The sequence below is a fragment of the Hibiscus syriacus genome, unplaced genomic scaffold (genome assembly GCF_006381635.1).
Source record: "Hibiscus syriacus cultivar Baekdansim isolate YM2019G1 unplaced genomic scaffold, ASM638163v2 tig00116975_pilon, whole genome shotgun sequence".
Lineage (NCBI taxonomy): Eukaryota > Viridiplantae > Streptophyta > Magnoliopsida > Malvales > Malvaceae > Hibiscus > Hibiscus syriacus.
Genome location: NW_024063499.1, coordinates 917,618 through 937,438, shown reverse-complemented (window position 1 = coordinate 937,438; position 19,821 = coordinate 917,618). Strand labels below are relative to the sequence as shown.

The 19,821-nt window shown below is 36.4% G+C and overlaps 1 pseudogene; it reads right to left on the bottom strand.

Annotated features, from left to right (window-relative positions):
* Positions 1–344: 344 nt before the first annotated feature.
* Positions 345–19,042, bottom strand: LOC120192533 (annotated as a pseudogene).
* Positions 19,043–19,821: the final 779 nt, after the last annotated feature.

Here is a 19,821-nt window from a genome sequence, read left to right as displayed (position 1 = left end):
ACATGGAAATATACTTGAGCTGAAAATCTTCATTCCTAGTTAGGCTTCTTTATTGCCTTTAAAGTGATGTTGTTCGTTGTTAATACTGAAGCTTTGATGAACATTTACCGAATTTTCTTCCGATGCCTTATTAGTATGTTGATGTGTTTGCACTTTTTTCCTCTATGAACTTAATCTTGTATATTTTCTGTTCCCTTACAGGTGTTTTTGGTGTATAAGACAAATGAGCATATTATCATAATGGAAGGACCGATACTTTGCCTTTATCTAAAGCAAGCAAGCTCTTTTCATCATCTCGAACCTAGACAGAATTGGTTAATTGCAAGGATAAAGTATGACATCCATCAATCCTGGAAACTGAAAACATCGTCGCCTCCATATTCCTTCAAATATGGGGTTGGCTCCAGGTCCTGGAGACGGCAATCCTCAAAAAGAAAAGGTTTGGCCTCATTGCTTTTCTCGGGCTTTCTATTGTTTGTTTCGACGACTGAGATTATCTTTCCCTTGACACATTCTTCAACGGTTTGGCGACCGATCTCTTGAGGCTGCGATAATTCGAGAAGCGAGGTGCATTTGCTTCAGAATTCTGAATCATTAGATGACAAGATGCTGCTGGTAATTGAGCTTGCAAGGTTTGGGGCATAGCTGCAAATCTGAAGTTTATGACAAGTTATGTACGTTAATCAAGACAATGCCTATTTCGAGTTGCCTTTCCCATCTAAGTGATAAAAAGAAGACCAAATCGATTAGGCTTGCAAGCTATTTGAATAAAGTATTAAGATACTCGTAACTTAAGTTTAGCTTTTAAGTCGAACTCAAAAAACTTACATGTGTCTCATTACACATTTACCCCTCTAATTTGGTAACGAGGTAAAATTTAAAAGGCAAAGTAAGACTACATGATTCAACTCCTGTCCGAGAGTTAAATGATCAAGGAACAACTTGGTTATATATGGGTTTTTAAGGATTATACACAAAGGTAAATGGCTTTCACGAAGCAGATGTCATGTTAATCCGAACACTGAAATATCTTTGCTTTGTTCAATAAACTAAAGTGTTGTTAACAATTACAAGAAAGCATAAATGTGCTAGTAATGGTGTCAAAACAATTTTTTTCTAAAAGGTGAAAAAAAGGTGAGATTTTAAAAACTACATTAATTCTTAATTGTCTCTTTTTAATTTAAAAACAAATGCAATTTAAAAGACCTATCGTTTTGAAAAATTTTGAATTTCCTTTACGATCGAAAAATATGGTTCGAAGAGTCGCCACCAAACTTTGATTAGGGTGTGATTGGACACCCAAAAATGCTTGCTATTTTAAATAAAATTTAATTTTAATTAAAACAACAAATTAAGGTCTGCGTTACCAAAATCCGAGTTCGGGAGTCGGTTACGTGTGGGGAAGGATTAGCACCCCCACAACGCCCTAAATCGGTACCTAGTCGATTAATTAACGTCCTTGCATTGAACTTTACAAATTCGAATTCAATTTGATTTTTGATCCCATAAATCAAAGATATAAATTTGAAAACATTCAAAAGGACTCAAAATAATTAAATTAAAATTATCAAATCGTTTTAGAAAGATAAAGAATGTTCGAATATTTACAAATATCGAGACCAGATCTTAAAAGTTATAACAACCTTTTCTCGATAAATTTAAATAAACGAACATTTCCTTTTCTTTCGTTCCCAAATTTTAGAATGATGAATCAATTTTTAGGCGTCATTAATGTGATACACTTTTATTTTAAAATCATTAAAAGCGGACCTCAAATCAGTTATGACTGTCCACTTAAAACAATTTTAAATTAAAAGGGTATTACCCTTAGTCCGATTATGTAATAGGTCGAGTTATGCACGTGAGACTATTATACAAATTGTACAAAAAAAGTGGATGTCATGCGAAAATTAATTAAACAAAATTAAAAATGTCATACAACGTGACATACAAAAATTATATACATACATTTTAAAATTAAAAATTATAAATCATGCATATTAACATATAATGTACAAGTGTGACTCAAATATAAAAACAAAAACATAACATATTAAACTATAGATTTTCACAAAAGATATATACATATTAGAATTAGGACTAAATTTAAATAAATGTAAAATTCGGCATACAAATCAAAAATAAACCAGAGACTTAAATGAAAACACATTCATAAAGGTGACTAAAATGTAAAAGTCACTTAAACATGGGGATTTGGAAACTAATTTACCCTTTTGGCTTTAATGACTAAACAAATCTCATACCTCATACGTGAAAACCCCAAATTATCTAATATAAATCCAAAACAAATTAAACCTAAACTAAATAATTAAACCTAAACTAATTCTATGCAACTCCACCAACTGCTCAAGCCTTCTCTCTTTCCTTATCTCTTCTTCATGCGAAAAAACCAGGAATAACCATCACTTTGAACCCCCGACAACCTAAAACCCTTTCTAGACCTCCCAAAGATCATTTCTCTCGTAATCCAATTACCCAACGTCGCTTACATCTTAAGGAGGAAAAGTGAATACCTTCGACAACTAGAGGGTACCACGACTCCGGCGAAGAAACAAAGGTCTTTGGCGAAGGAAAAGGTAAGGTTCTTGAACAAGATACTACTTTTGGTTCGTTCTTGTGTTCTCTCAGTTTTTTAAGGGTTCCTCTTCTCTCGTCTTAACCCTAGACCAAACCCCAAAAGGAAGAAAACAAACCCGAATATCGGCCAAGAACTTCAACCTCTCAACCGCTAAAGCTCGACAATCCTATTTCTGGTGATGACTTCCTCTCTAGTCAGTAGACCTCGAATGAACTAGGTAAATGAACTAGCACCTCTCCCTTCCACTTTACTATTTCGAAACGAAAAAGAAATCTAAAAAAGGTTTCACCTTTTGTTTTCTTATTTTCTTGATTTTGTACAGCTTTGTTTATCTGGTTTTTCGATTAGGAGAATTAGAAATAAAAAATGATGCCTTACTTTCGATCTATGCTTGGTTATTTCTGTACATTGCTTTGAAAACGAAAATAATAATAATAATAATAAAGAATATGCTACTGTAAATAGGAATAAAGAAAAAACCTTGATATAAATGTATCTGGATGCTAGGAAAAAGAAATCTTCTGTTTCTATTACTTGTATCCTTTGAATCTGGAAAATTCGTTTACACTCATTGTTCTTCTTTTTTCTTTGTGTGTGTTATCTCTTTACTTTTCTGTGGTTTTTTCTGGTTACCCTCCCTTTTTATTTTTTTGTGATGGTTGATAATCTATGATAATTCCTCCTCCTTTTTTCTCTGATGTTTGATCCCCCCCCCGTTTTCAGTGGTTCCCTCTCTTTTAGCAATGGTGATGGTTAATAAACCCCCACTTACAAACGGTTTACTAATGCAGTTTTCTTCCTCTCTTCCATAACCGTTGCAAATATGACTGAAGCCAGTTGAGCAGTTTAGCAAGTGAGACAGTTGACAAGTAAAGGCTTCCTCGATTTTTGGTGCAGTTCATGTTTGCTTCAATTGGTTTGAGTCAGGTTGCAACCGGGTCTCACTTGGGCTGCTTTTGGGCTCCTGTTGGGTCCAAATTTATATCGTGTATTGGATACGAAGCTTCCGGACAAAAACGAGCATCTACAGCTGCCCCTCTTTGCTCATTTTTGTGTAACGAGAATAGGGCAAAGATCAAATGATGATCAAGTTTGTCCGGTCATGAGAACTTCAAAAGATTAAACCACTCAACTGTTACTTCGGGATAAGTGATACTTGAAAAATCTTCGAATGAAGAGTCTGCTTCCTATTCGTTCAGGGAGTATAAGACTCGAATAATCTTCAGCAAACGTGTCTGCTCCCTATTCATTTAGGGAGTATAAGACTCGAACAATCTTCAACAAACGTGTTTGCTCCCTATTCGTTCAGGGAGTATAAGACTCGAATAATCTTCAACAAACGTGTCCACTCCCTATTCCTTAAGAGAGTATAGGACTCGAACAATCTTCAACAAATGGGTCCGCTCCCTATTCGTTTAGGGAGTATAGAACTCGAACAATTTTCATAAAACGGGCCCGCTCTCTATTCCTTCAGAGAATATAGAACTCGATCTTCAACAAACGTGTCTGCTCCCTATTCCTTCAGAGAGTATATGACTCGATCTTCATAAAATAACTTTGCTTCACTACTCTTTTGTGAAGGCTTAAGATTGACTTGTTTCGAAGGTCATATCTGAAAATCAAACATTACCAATAATTAATGTATGTTTGAAAACTATTATACTCAAAAATTTAGAATTTGAGAAAATTTTTTAGAATCCATTTCCATCGTGAAAACTTGTCTGAAAGCCATTGAATACTTGAATCTACTTTGGCTTAGTTTTCGTATAAACATCATTCTTTTAAAGATCTCAAAACCAATTATCTTCATCTCGATGCTTCAATATCTTCAATCTTCAACTATCCCTGGGAAACCTGTAACTGCTTAAGTCATCATGCAATTATGAATGCCATGATCCTATTCATGCCTAAAATATATGCAATTATGCAATTTAATGCATTTTCTTCTTCGAAAGAACACCATCTCATTTAATACTCAATGAAACTCGGTTTCGTCTTGGGCACAGAACATTTGACTAGTTCACCCCAGTTGACAATCTCAATACCATATCCTTCGGTTTAACAGGACCTTGACTTATTCCTTTCTTGAAACCCACTAGTACCCATGACCAACTTCTTTGATAAATGACAATCTCCTTGGGTCATCTTTTAATGGCTGAGATTTTCTATGAACTCCAAGGTTTTAGTTTCCCGTAGCCACACAATCTTACATGTTTAAACCATTGTCAGCTTCATAATATATGCATTTTCCAAAACCTTTTGCACAATAATACAAAATGATCTCATGCACTTCAAGTTAAGCTATATGTTTTAACTTTTCAAAATAAGATGCTTGCACAAGGGGAATTAACAAGAAAATACATCTCTTTATTTATATAAATACAGAGAATTTTAGGCAACTAAACGGAAAACTTTTAATTGGGAAAAGCTAAAGAACAAAAGAGTAGGCATCTTCAAACATCAATAATGCAAATGCTTTTGAACTGGCACGCCATTAGAATGACTCGAGTGTAGCTTCTGTCTAAAGGATCTCCAAAATTGTGATGATGCTTAAGAGTGTGAAGCTACTTCTAAACTCCCAAATCTCCTTCATTGGATGCCCTAAACCAATATTGAATCTCATGTGTATTTAATTTCTCTCCTGGTTGTTTCAATCGAGACTCATTAATCTTTAGTCTCAATCCTGATCGCCAACTGTCATTGTTACTACCCATATCAGGAGCTCTTTTCACATCCAAAATCAATTCAGAACCTCCACCATGCATGAATTCTGAATTTAAAACTCAAGCCGCCCTTTACGGGTTTTCAACTTGAGACCTCCTTTAGTTTCAAGACGCCTTTTTCGGGTTTTCATCTTGAACCCCCCTTTTATTTTTCTCTATTTTTTCATTTTTTTTTTCATTTTTTCTCTTCTTTTTTCTTTCTCATTTTTCTTCTTCTTTTTTCTTTCTCATTTTTTCTTCCATTTTCCATTTTTCTGTTTCTTTTTTTCTTTTCATTTTTTCCATCATTTTTCATTTTTCCATTTTTTTTCTTCTTTTTCTTCTTTTCATTTTTTATTATTTTTTTTCTCCCTTTTTTTATTTCTTCTTCAAGCGAAATATCTCTTAACAACGCTGAAATTCACTGGATAGGATAATTCTGATCCGTCCATTTCAGTTAAGACTAGAGCTCCCCTGAAAAATGCTTTTTTGACAACATAAGGTCCTTCCCAATTGGGCATCCATTTTCCTCAGAAATCCTTCTGAACAGGTAAAATCCTTTTAAGCACCAAATCTCCTTCATGGAATTCTTGAAGACGAACTTTCTTACCATGTTCCCGTATCATACGTTTCTGGTAAATCTGACCATGACAAATAGCTTTCAATCTTTTTTCTTCAATCAAATTCAATTGGTCATACCTAGCCTGTACCCATTCTGCCTCATTTAGCCTTACCTCTGACAAAATTCGAAGTGAGGGAATTTCCACCTCAATAGGTAAGACAACTTCCATCCCATATACCAGAGAAAATGGAGTTGCTCCAGTTGACGTCCGTACTGAAGTTCGATAGGCAAACATAGCAAATGGCAACTTCTCATGCCAATCCTTATAGGTCTCAGTCATCTTCTCTATGAGCCTTTTGATGTTCTTATTAGCCGCCTCTACTGCCCCATTCATCTTTGGGCGATAAGTGGTGGAATTATGATGCTTTATTTTGAACTGCTTACAGACCGAGTTCATCATCTTATTGTTTAAATTCAACGCATTATCGGAGATAATCCTCTATGGTAAACCATATCTACAAATGATCTCTTTCTTTAAGAATTTGCATATTCTCGACTGGGTAACATTTGCATAAGAAGCTGCTTCTACCCACTTGGTGAAGTAATCTATGGCTACCAGAATGAAGCGATGACCATTTGAAGCTTTGGGCGAAATTTGTCCAATAACATCCATTCCCCACATTGAGAATGGTCACGGAGCTGTCATTACATGCAACAGGTGAGGAGGAGTATGTATCTTATCTTCATAAATCTGACATTTGTGACATTTTCGGGCATAATTGATACAGTCTATTTCCATAGTTGACCAATAATACCCAAATCTCATAATCTGCCTAACCATAGCATGCCCATTAGCATGGGTACCACATATTCCCTCATGCACTTCTTCAAGAATCAATTTGGCTTCTTTCGTATCCACACATCTTAACAAGACCTGATCCAGACTTTTCTTATATAGAGTCTCACCATCAAGCACATACCCTGATGCAATTCTTCTAATGGTTCTCTTATCATTCTCAGTGGCCTGTTCTGGATAACTCTGATACCTTATATATTGCAAGATATTATAATACCAGGAGTTTCCATCTTCTTCCTCTTCAATATTAAAAAATGGGCTGGATACTCATAAGCTTTCATTTCAATGGGCATCATATTTGAATGCTCGTTCATCTTAAATGCTGCTGCCAGTGTGGCTAAGGCATCTGCCATTTGATTCTCTTCTCTAGGGAGATAATTGAAAGTTACTTCTTTAAATTCTTCAACAAATTCTATAACCAACTTATGGTATTCTACAAGCTTGGGATCTTTTGTCTCCCATTCTCCCCTGAGTTGATAGATTACCAAAGCTGAATCCTCATACACCTTGAGCATTTTTACTTTGCGTTCAACAGCAGCTCTAAGACCCAGAACACAAGCTTCATACTTGGCCATATTGTTAGTACAATCAAAATTAAGCCGACTGGTGAAAGGGTAATGCTCTCCCTCTGGTGAGACCAAAATTGCCCCGATTCCATGTCCCATGGCATTTGAAGCACCATCGAAGTTCAACTTCCAATATTTACTAGTGGATGCCACTGCTTCTTCTACCGAAATAGTCATTAAATCCTCATCTGGGAAATCAAAGCTCAACGGCTCATATTCTTCCGAAGCCCTACTTGCAATGAATTCCGCTATAGCACTTCTTTTAATTGCCGTTTGGTTTACATATTGGATATCAAATTCAGACAATAGGATCTGCCAATGAGCTAATCTTCCAGATAACGCAGGCACACCCATTAGATATTTCAAGGGATCAAGCTTCGATATAAGCAAGGTAGTATGATACAACATATATTGCCTAAGCCTTCGGGTAGCCCATACTAAAGCGCACCACAACTTTTCAATGGGTGAGTATCTTGTCTCACATTCAGTGAACTTCTTGCTGAGATAATAAATAGCTCTTTCTTTCTTCTCGGATTGGTCAAGTTGCCCCAGCACACACCCCATTGAATTTTCATAAACCTACAAATACATAATCAATGGTTTGCCTGAGATGGGTGGCGCCAAGATTTGGAGTACTCGACAAATATCTTTTCACTGCTTCAAAAGCTCTTTGACAATCCTCACTTCATTCTCCTGAGTTATTCTTGCGAAGAAGATGGAATATGGGATCACACTTTTCCGTCAGCTGTGAAATAAACCGAGCTATATAATTCAATCTCCCCAAAAATCCCTTGACTTCTTTCTGTGTTCGTGGGACTGGCAAGTCTTGAATAGCTCTTACTTTATCTGGGTCTATTTCAATTCCTTTTTGGCTTACTACGAATCCCAACAGCTTCCCAGATGTCACCTCAAAAGTACATTTATTTGGGTTGAGTTTTAGCTGGAATCTTCTTAGTCTTTTAAAGAGTTTTCTCAAATTCCAGTATGTTCTTCCTCTGTCTTAGCTTTGAAAATCATATCATCGACATAAACTTCTATTTCTTTATGCATCATGTCGTGAAATAACGTCACCATGTCCCTTTGATATGTTGCCCCTGCGTTTTTCAATCCAAACGGCATTACTTTATAACAAATCGTTCCCCACATGGTAACGAATGCCGTTTTTTCCATATCTTCAGGGTTCATCTTAATTTGATTGTAACCAGAGAAACCATCTATAAAAGAGAACAAAGAATTTCCAGCAGTATTATCCACTAGAGTGTCTATATGTGGCAAAGGAAAATTATCCTTTGGACTAGCTCGGTTGAGATCTCTGTAGTCGACACACATTCAAACTTTTCCATCCTTCTTCAGTACTGGGACGATATTCGCCACCCATTCAGGATATTTAGCCACTTTAAGAAACCCGACATCAAATTGTTTCTTCACTTCCTCTTTAATCTTGAGCAGCATCTCAGGTCTCATTCTTCTTAGTTTTTGTTGTACCGGCCTACACTCAGGCTTTATTGGCAGTTTGAGAACAACCAATTCTGTATCTAAACCTGACATATCTTCGTATGACCAAGCAAACACATCCTTGTATTCTCGAAGCAATTCTATCAAATCTTGTCGACCTCCAATTGACAGAGTGGTACCAATCTTTACTTCTCTCTTATCATCATCTGTCCCCAAATTCAAAATCTCAATAGTCTCTTTATGAGGCAGAATCTGCTTATCTTCATTCTCCACCATTTTCAGCAATTCAGAAGGTAGTTCACATCCCTTATCATCATCACAATCCTCGATTTCCCCTTGACATATAGGCTTATCGAAATCAATATCCGGGTCAGAGTCATTAGCATTCATATTATTGATATCTGAGCTCCTGAAAAAATAATGAAAGAGAAGATATATATACATATATACATATGGGAGGATCTTTTCCCATATAAATAAATAGAAAGAAATAAATACATACATATATACAACAAAGAATGAATGAATAAAATGCATGGGAGAATGTTTGCCATTTGGAACTAACAGAATGCATCTTTTATTGAAAGCAAGAAAAAACAAACAGCTTAACCCTTTACATAAAATCACCTATTGCCCCAGGGAGAAAGTTCTAGTGCATTACTCGGTAAAAGATTTGTAAACTACAGGCAGTTCTTCCGCGGTCCAATTGTTCAACACGAAGTCCGGTGGTGCATGGTAAATGTCCATAACTCTCATTTCACCAAACTCATCATTAGTTATAACATTAATGCTTAAAGCTCCCAAGGAATTCTCAACCATCACTTCATTATCTCTCGAATTCCCTTGAAACATATGTCATTTTGTTAATATTGATGTTTATTAATGAATATGAAATATATGATTATGAATGAATAAAATGTGATGCAAAAATTTAAATGCATATGCAAAATGCAAGGTGTTGATCTTGGAACGACTCTTTAGAACAACTCTTTATATTAGAACGACGTTCAATTACAAGGTTGAAACATATCATAGATAAATCTGCACTATCTCTCCTATTTGCTGTACATGTGCTAGCAACTCCACGATCTTCTGGTTTTCTTCAGCCTCGGGATCCAGTTCTTCAGTCACATCAGGAGCTTCCTCAGATAGAATGACCAAATATTGAGCTATTCTCCGCGCGTGTCCTAAGTAACAAGCAATAAGGTCCTCCCTTTGCTTAACTCTCGCCTGAGCTCGCTCCTATAAAAAACGCCACTGTATATCCCCCTCATAAGGAACTATCGATAGCTCACTTGCTTGCCTCTGAAAATCTTGAACCATGGCTTCAAGCTCACTCACTTGTTTTTTCAGACTCTCAACTTCCCCACGGCTTGAGCTACTTCCCCTGCTTCGGTATCGTCGTAATACAGTCTCTAAACTTGAAATTTTCCCCTTCAACTTCACGTTATGGGCTTGACTCTCTTGTAACCGCTGCTCTAAAGAATCCTTTTCTTTCGATAAAATCTTCACTTGGTGCGTGCTTTGTTTGAGCTCTTCTTGACTCTCTCCGGCTACTCTCTTGAGGCTCGCCACTTCTTGCCTCCATTCGACAGATGACTTACTCGAGCTAGAACCTGTCTGAGCTTTTACCATTCGCTGATAAGTTGACCGAAGATCGTCAAAGTCTAGCCGAAGTTGTTTCTCCACTTTTTCAATTCGATATGCTCTACTCTTCTGAATGTCAATCTCCAATCCCTTTTGATACACTTCATCTTCCAGCTTCTGCAAAGTCATTATCCATTGTCTATGTTCTGCTTCGAAATCGCGCTTAGCTAACTCTAATGAAGATGACACCACTCTCAACTGTTCTTCCACCGACTGAATATTTTTAGGATTCACCATCGGGATGTTATCATTTACTCGACTGCTCCTCCACTGCTCGTACTCTTGAGATAACTCGAGATCATAAGTGAACAGATTCACACGACGAGTTTGCTTCCAGACCTCAGTAACCCCTTTAACTTTACCCTTATACTGATCTTCTTTGAATGCAAAATTTGACCCTACCAAGTCCCATGTGGCTGGAATGAACTGCCTTGACCCATACTGTCTGGAAACTAGTAGCGGTGCATACCCAACAGAATCACATATACCTGGCAAAGGAACCCAATCTCACTCTCCACATCGGTAAAGTATAGCCAAAGAGACATTCCATGAAGCTCGCCACAAAATATCACCATCTCTGATATCCTTGAAGATTACCACCCATTTTCTTCGGTGAAGCCCCCAGGCCATTTTTTAGAAAGAAAATCCTTCAAAGCGTCATTCTCCTTCGCGCCTACAAGAACTCAAAGACCGGAATGTCTCAGCTAAAATGGCTGGAACAGGATCCACGTGCTTGTCTAATCTTTCAAACAGGTCAATGACTGATACGTCTACATATCCTAGCACCTTTGGAAAAATAACGAGCCCATAAATCCCTAAAGCAAACAAGTCAAGCTTCTTTCTCTTATTAGGGTGATGAACAATCACTTCTTTCAGAGCAGCCCAAAAGATGCACTCACTGTCTCCCTTCTTCTTAATGTTTATGACTACCCAATCTTCACTCATTCCGGTCATCAACAATAATTTCTTTTTAAATGAAGGAGTGACTGGCAGCTTGGTATATATTCTATCTACTTGGGACCTCAGACAACGAACCAAAGCTTGATACTCCTCTATTGTTGGTGTCAGATCCACTCTACCAAATGTGAAACAGCTATAAGCCGGATTCCAGAACTGCGCCAATGCTCTAAACAGATTTCGGTCAATAGGAACATCCAGAAGATAAGGAATATCGCCGTACAAATGATAAAACATCTCCTTATCGGCTACTGTCCATCTTCCCCATACCTCCTTTAGCTCACTTAGATCATTCTGACACACGTTGATGTGAGTATAACCAAATAACTCTGACCACGTATCCAGGCATCACGCTGTCCCCATTGGTCAGTTGGGACTATTCCGACCACCTCAGAACATCGACATTGTCCTCAACCTCTTTCTGAACCGTTCGTTCCATATTTCTGGCCTTCTATATGGACATCGATCCCAAATCAACACCATGTAATGGATAATGCAATGCAAAAAAGAAAAGAAACAAGGCAAAGACAACAAAAGATCGGTTAGCAAACATAAAACAATTAAGTCGGGATAATAATTTGTTCAAGAATCCTACCCACACATGCTGGCTACCCAATCATGCTTTATCAGATCCTACCCAACATGATATCTACCCCCATGCTTTGTCATTCACAAAAAGAAATCCTAATCGCATGATATCTAATTCGCGTGCTTGTTCGAGAAAAATAAACCTAACCGCATGATATCTAGTTTGCATGCTTATTTGAAAAATAAACATAACCGCATGATATCTAGTTCGCAAGCATTTATTCGAAAAACGAAAATAAATTACTCAAAAAAAACCTTTTCCTTGTGTACTCTCCTCACAGGATTCTTAAGGTTTGAGTTTGGTTCAACCTAAGTTCAGGCTCTACGTTCACTATATGCCGGGTTAGGTTCTAAAGTAATAGATTCTCGAATTGTCCTTGTCGGTGCCCCATTGGGCTGTCGAACCCTCAATCTTGGCTCATCACAGGCTTTAGGGGATCGAGTTCAATTTCGAGGGAACACACCTCCTTATGTCCATACGGAGGTGATTACCATCACGAGGACCATAAGGCGTGAGCTCCAGGAGCGATTCACTATCCCATGCGGAGGTGAAAACCACACGAGGGCATAGTCTCTTACTCCTACTTAAATAGGACGGAGCGGGGTTTTAGCTCATGTTATGATAATGCAGTTGTGCAGTGTGTGAGGAAAAGCGAAAAAACAAACAATAAAAACACTCAAAATCAATTCCTAAAACAAACAATTATTCTGAAACCATTAGCAAACAAATTAGTACAACTATTTAATTGTTAACCGAATTAAATTAAAGAAATCAAAATACAAACAAAACTTATTAAAAACCAAATAAGGGATCAAAAACCAAATCAAAACGAATTTATAATTTTCAATTGCAAAGACAATTAATTAATTGACTATCGGCCTGACTCTCTAAAAAAAGTCCCCAGCTGAGTCGCCAAGCTGTCGAAACGATTTTTTTTCTAAAAGGTGAAAAAATGTGAGATTTTGAAAACCACATTAATTCTTAATTGTCTCTTTTTAATTTAAAAACAAATGCGATTTAATAGATCTCTCGTTTTGAAAAATTTTGAATTTCCTTTACGATCGAAAAATACAGTTCGAAGAGTCGCCACCAATATTTGATTAGGGTGTGATTGGACACCCAAAAATGCTTGCTATTTTAAATAAAAATTAATTTTAATTTAAACAACAATTAAGGTCTGCGTTACCAAAATCCGAGTTCGGGAGTCAGTTACGTGTGGGGAAGGATTAGCACCCCCACAACGCCCTAAATCGGTACCTAGTCGATTAATTAACGTCCTTGCATTGAACTTTACAAATTCGAATTCAATTTGATTTTTGATCCCATAAATCAAAGATATAAATTTGAAAACATTCAAAAACACTCAAAATAATTAAATTAAAATTACCAAATCGTTTTAGAAAGATAAAGAATGTTCGATTATTTACAAATATCGAGACTAGATCTTAAAAGTTATAACAACCTTTTCTCGATAAATTTAAATAAACGAACATTTCCTTTTCTTTCGTTCCCAAATTTTAGAATGATGAATCAATTTTTAGGCGTCATTAATGGGATACACTTTTATTTTAAAATCATTAAAAGCGGACCTCAAATCAGTTATGACTGCCCACTTAAAATAATTTTAAATTAAAAGGATATTACCCTTAGTCCGATTATGTAATAGGTCGAGTTATGCACGTGAGGCTATTATACAAATTGTACAAAAAAAGTGGATGTCATGCTAAAATTAATTAAACAAAATTAAAAATGTCATACAACGTGACATACAAAAATTATATACATACATTTTAAAATTAAAAATTATAAATCATGCATATTAACATATAATGTACAAGTGTGACTCAAATATAAAAACAAAAACATAACATATTAAACTATAGATTTTCACAAAAGATATATACATATTAGAATTAGGACTAAATTTAAATAAATGTAAAATTCGGCATACAAATCAAAAATAAACCAGAGACTTAAATGAAAACACATTCATAAAGGTGACTAAAATGTAAAAGTCACTTAAACATGGGGAATTGGAAACTAATTTACCCTTTTGGCTTCAATGACTAAACAAATCTCATACCTCATACGTGAAAACCCCAAATTATCTAATATAAATCCAAAACAAATTAAACCTAAACTAAATAATTAAACCTAAACTAATTCTATGCAACTCCACCAACTGCTCAGGCCTTCTCTCTTTCCTTATCTCTTCTTCATGCGAAAAAACCAGGAATAACCATCACTTTGAACCCCCGACAACCTAAAACCCTTTCTAGACCTCCAAAAGATCATTTCTCTCGTAATCCAATTACCCAACGTCGCTTACATCTTAAGGAGGAAAAGTGAATACCTTCGACAACTAGAGGGTACCACGACTCCGGCGAAGAAACAAAGGTCTTTGGCGAAGGAAAAGGTAAGGTTCTTGAACAAGATACTACTTTTGGTTCGTTCTTGTGTTCTCTCGGTTTTTTAATGGTTCCTCTTCTCTCGTATTAACCCTAGATCAAACCCCAAAAGAAAGAAAGCAAACCCGAATATCGGCCAAGAACTTCGACCTCTCAACCGCTAAAGCTCGACAATCCTATTTCTGGTGATGACTTCCTCTCTAGGCAATAGATCCTGAATGAACTAGGTAAATGAACCAGAACATCTCCCTTCCATTTTACTATTTCGAAACGAAAAAGAAATCTAAAAAGGTTTCACCTTTTATTTTCTTATTTTCTTGATTTTGTACAGCTTTGTTTCTCTGGTTTTTCGATTAGGAGAATTAGAAATAAAAAAATGATGCCTTACTTTCGATCTATGCTTGGTTATTTCTGTACATTGCTTTGAAAACGAAAATAATAATAATAATAATAATAAAGAATATGCTACTGTAAATAGGAATAAAGAAAAAACCTTGATATAAATGTATCTGGATGCTAGGAAAAAGAAATCTTCTGTTTCTATTGCTTGTATCCTTTGAATCTGGAAAATCCGTTTACACGCCTTGTTCTTTTTTCTTTGTGTGTGTTCTCTCTTTACTTTTTCTGTGGTTTTTTCTGGTTACCCTCCCTTTTTATTTTTTTGTGATGGTTGATAATCTATGATAATTCCTCCTCCTTTTTTCTCTGATGTTTGATCCCCCCGTTTTCAGTGGTTCCCCCTCTTTTAGCAATGGTGATGGTTAATAAACCCCCACTTAGAAACGGTTTACTAATGCAATTTTCTTCCTCTCTTCCAAAACCGTTGCAAATATGACTGAAGCCAGTTAAGCAGTTTAGCAAGTGAGACAGCTGGCAAGTAGAGGCTTCCCCGGTTTTTGGTGCAGTTCATGTTTGCTTCAATTGGTTTGATTCAGGTTGCAACCGGGTCTCACTTGGGCTATTTTTGGGCTCCTGCTGGGTCCAAATTTATATCGTGTATTGGATACGAAGCTTCCGGACAAAAACGAGCATCTACAAATGCTTCATTCCAAGAGAATCACATGCATTTAAAACCATTAGAACTTAGAAAGAGAGACGCCTACCTCCACAGCATGTGCACTGAGAAGAAATCCTGTGTTTTTCCCCTTGAAATCATCCAATGCAAGCTTCACTGCCTCTTTATTAGATGTCGATCAGATTGATGTTTATATTTCCCGGGATATGTTATGACCTTGGCAACACAAGTCAAGGAATATATGTAACGTTAAACGTTTTGAGAAATAAGAATGAGCTGCAGTATGAAATTGAATCATAGAGCATGAATACATGATGTTGGATATTGTTTATGATCGCAGTGTATCGCCATATCAATGTGGAGATCAGGGGGTAAACTTTCCCATTCTATCAATGCATGGTCAACTTGATCCACAACACTCCCGAACCCATAACTTCTCCAGTCGATGCTGGTCAAAGCATTGAGGGATGCAACGGATGCTGAACATGGAGAGAAATCTTTAAAATGCAAAACCTGGATAATGTCGTCAAATAAATCAACTTTATTAATAGAAGAAAAGGTTTGATTATCGGATTTTGTTTGGTCCAATTTAAAAAAATTCAAGATGCGATACTCTTTGTTAAGAATTATTTTGGAAGAAAAAAATGTAACTTTGTGGTCCATGTGTAGTTTCTAGAGCACACATGTATGCATCTAGGATTTTCTCGTGTGATATACTTAATTTGTAATTATTCTTCTATAATTTGACTTAGTGAATTTTCTCTCATCTGTTCGTGATTTTTCTCGTCTAGAAATTTTATGTAAAATCTGTGTGTTTTTTATTTGTGATTTCTTATCATTAAGCAAGAAAATGAAGAGAAAAAAAGGGGCTTTGAAATAGTGCACTTTAGATACAAACCTCTGTTTTGTTGCTGCATGGCCTGAAGCAAGGAGATTCTGCAAGTTCGCTTATTGCAATTACAGCTTCAACAATCAGTCCGGAGCCCCTTTGGCTTTTCATGCTGCAAGCTACTCCACTACTGATCTTAAGTTGCTCCTTATAGCATCGACAGTTAGCATAAGAGAGTGATTAAGAGGGCAAGACATATGAACACTGGAATTTGTAAGAACCAAGAAGTATGAATGCAATTACTGGCAGTAAAAATTACCTTCAATTGCTGGGGAAATGTAAAATAAGCAAAATCTCAAGTATAATCACATCACATCAAAACTATTTTATACCAGCCCTAAAATCAAAAGATGTGGAGTAGCTTGAAAACAGAAATAGGGTATTCAGCTTATATTTGTACCTACTGCAGAAGCAAGGATCACAATTATTGTTTAAGCTATTTCCGTGCTTCAAAATATATTCTTCGAGGCCCGAGTTTAATCTTTCAACATTGGAGCTTGAAAAGTTCAAAGGATTGCATTCATTAGGTAAAAACACATTTTCACATCGCAATCCAGGAACATCCCCTCGTTTAATCACCAGTGCAGCTGCTACACACTTGAAAATAAATCCAACTCTATTAAATGTTACTTGATAGAAAATTTTAACCAAAAAAAAAATTGCGGAATGAGATAAGTAAACCGAGAGCTATTGATTGAACTAGAGAAATTTCATTCCTAGCCCCATTTCAAGAAGGCTTCATGACATCTCGGAAAACGAAGAAATTTTGTAGATTCATTTAAGAAGCTGGCGTTTCAGCATTTCAAATATTTTCCTTTCCTTCCAGTCAGGTTTCCCTATGACCCAAAATTTCAAATGAAGGGTAAACCTTCTGAAAGATTAGTTTTCTTCAGAAATTTTTAAAAGGTCTCCTTGAAATACAAAATTTGGACCATACATTCTGATTACAGATTATAAGGCATCAAAGTAGCAGTTGAACTTACCGGGATCATTAGAATGAGCATCTGCAAAACCAAGAGACATGTGGATTCCGTAAATGGAAAGGAGAGATAAGGCAGCAGTTTGAGAAAATCTGTGTATAATGTCATTCAAAAACTCAGTCAAATGCTCAAAAGCAAACCTTTTGAAAGAAGCGTTTGATCTCAGTGAGCAAGGCATCGATGGTGTCAAAAATGGACAGACATACTTCAGTGCCGCTGAAAATAAAGAAATAAAATCATAACATTCTATATAACCTAAGATCAGAAAAATGTTTAACTATGGCACTTGCCTGAATTTTACATCATTCTTAGGAACTGAAGGCTGCCTAGTGAGCCTCTGGAAGAAACACGTTCTCTAAGATTTAAGTGATAATGATATATCTTATTATCACTAATGCCTGCAGCCTCGGACACAAATTTGAATTCATTTTTTTTTTTGGGTAATACAGAACTAAGTTTCAACTAAACTTGGCCTGTTATGTCCTCTTGGAGTTGGTCCAGAATAAAGTTTGGAGGTGACTCAAATCCCTTCTCCATGATAAAGTTTGAAGGTGACTCTAAATCCCGTCTCTCCAGAAGAAAGTTTGAATTCATTAAATACATACATGAACATGAACATGTGTGTGTTAGGATACTGAAAACAAACTAACGACAGGGATGTTATAATGTCTAACAAACACAAGTTGAGAGACAAATGGAAAAAAATGAAACAAAATAAGAAGAAGAGAAGCATGCCTCTAGACAGCATTTTCAACTCCAGCAGTATAGTAGCTGTTCATCCAAATGAATGATTTAAAGTTCAGATCACTAAACACATATTAGAAACGTCGTAAACTTGAAGCAGAATTGACAGCCGCATGATCACCTACATCTTCATAAGCTCTCAACAGATGGAACAAGAGAATATGCAGAGACTAGTGGTGATCACACTAGTAATCAGAAAAGGAAATCCCTAGTTCTAACCCCATTCCCTTAATCAGAGTCAAAATATAAGTCATTCTACAATGGATCCTTCACTAGCAAGAAAAAGAACACAAAACTTACTGGTAGTTTTGATAGAAAGCTGCCCATCAGCGTCACAACAAAGTCAAATAATCGTGAAACATAAATATGTATCCAGATCTTTATACCCAGAATCAGATGAACTCACCATCATCATCCACTTACCCATTTCTCCATTCCAATACCTTCTCTACTGTACTTAAGGTCCTGAAACTCCTCTAAGCAACTACCAGTGCCAGTATCCGATACTGATCATTAAGATACAAAATAAAAAGATCTTGTTAAAAACAATCTCCATTTTAACTAAAACTCTGTTGCAACAGTAAATTAACGGATTTATCTAGTAAAACCTTGTCATTTTTAAAAGCTCATTTATGTTAATTTTGACGAATTCATTTGAATCGAAACTACACCATTTCAACTTCAAAATGAAATGAATTATATGTTTATTTTCCAGTTTAGATCCATTTCTCTATTCTTGTGAAAGATCACGTCAAAAAAAAAATCAGAGTAAATAATTCGCATTATAATCAGGCAAAAATTAAACGAATAGTGAGAATGAAGTGATTCACTTGAAACTAGAATGATAGGAGTAGCCAGAGCGCTCTCGAGAACAACTGATTATCAACAGCATATTTGATATGCAGAAGAAATTTACTGCCAAAAAAGAAAAGAAAAATAATACGGATTAGGATGGATTAAAAGAAGGTTATGTTAACAATGAAAGATCTAGAAACCGGATTTGGAAGCCTAATTTGAAGATTGAAATTGCAACTTACATGTATGCAGAGCTTCTAAATTGAAGAAATGTCCATCTGAGTGAGAGAGAGCGTCCAACAAAAAATAAACTCTCGCGCGCAATTTTGTTGTATAGACTCACTGTTCAGCTTCATATACAGATATAAGCTCTGTTGAGGGAGTCCGGAAAGAGCGAAACCAAAGGGGAGACTCCAAGCTAACTTTTCCATACCGTCTGCGACCATATTCCCTTTCCGGAACACATGAGCAAATTCCGATTGCTAATCTCTTCTAAGAACATCCACGATGTGCGGTATTAAATGTGAAACCAGCTCCATACTTGTACCTTGTTGAAGCAGCAACCAAGCATCTTTCCTATTGGTCTCAAGGACTACACGTCTCAGCCCCAAATCCCAAGCCAAGTTTAGTCCTTTAAATACTCCCCAAAGCTCCGCACCGAGCACACTCCTACGTGCATTTTTACCAATATTGAGTGTTTTATGTAACTAAAAATATGGAAAGAAATCTGGGTGTTTTATGTTAACCCGATCGCATTTTTAAGTTCATGAGTAACTCGATAAGTTCCGAGACCAATGGAAAGAAATCTGGGTGTTTTATGTTAACCCGGATCTACTCCACTATGTGCATGTTGAAGAATTCATCAATCCGATAGGGTTTAATGAGTTGAAGCCAAGTAGTTCGCGCCACCATTCACTCTCAAAAATACATTATCAGAAGGCGATTCCTTCACTGCCCCACAGAACATACAACTTTCACCGTTTGTCATGTGCCTTCTCATCCGCTCTTCATTTGTCACAAGCCGAGTTTATAAACCATTTATATATTATCAATTTAT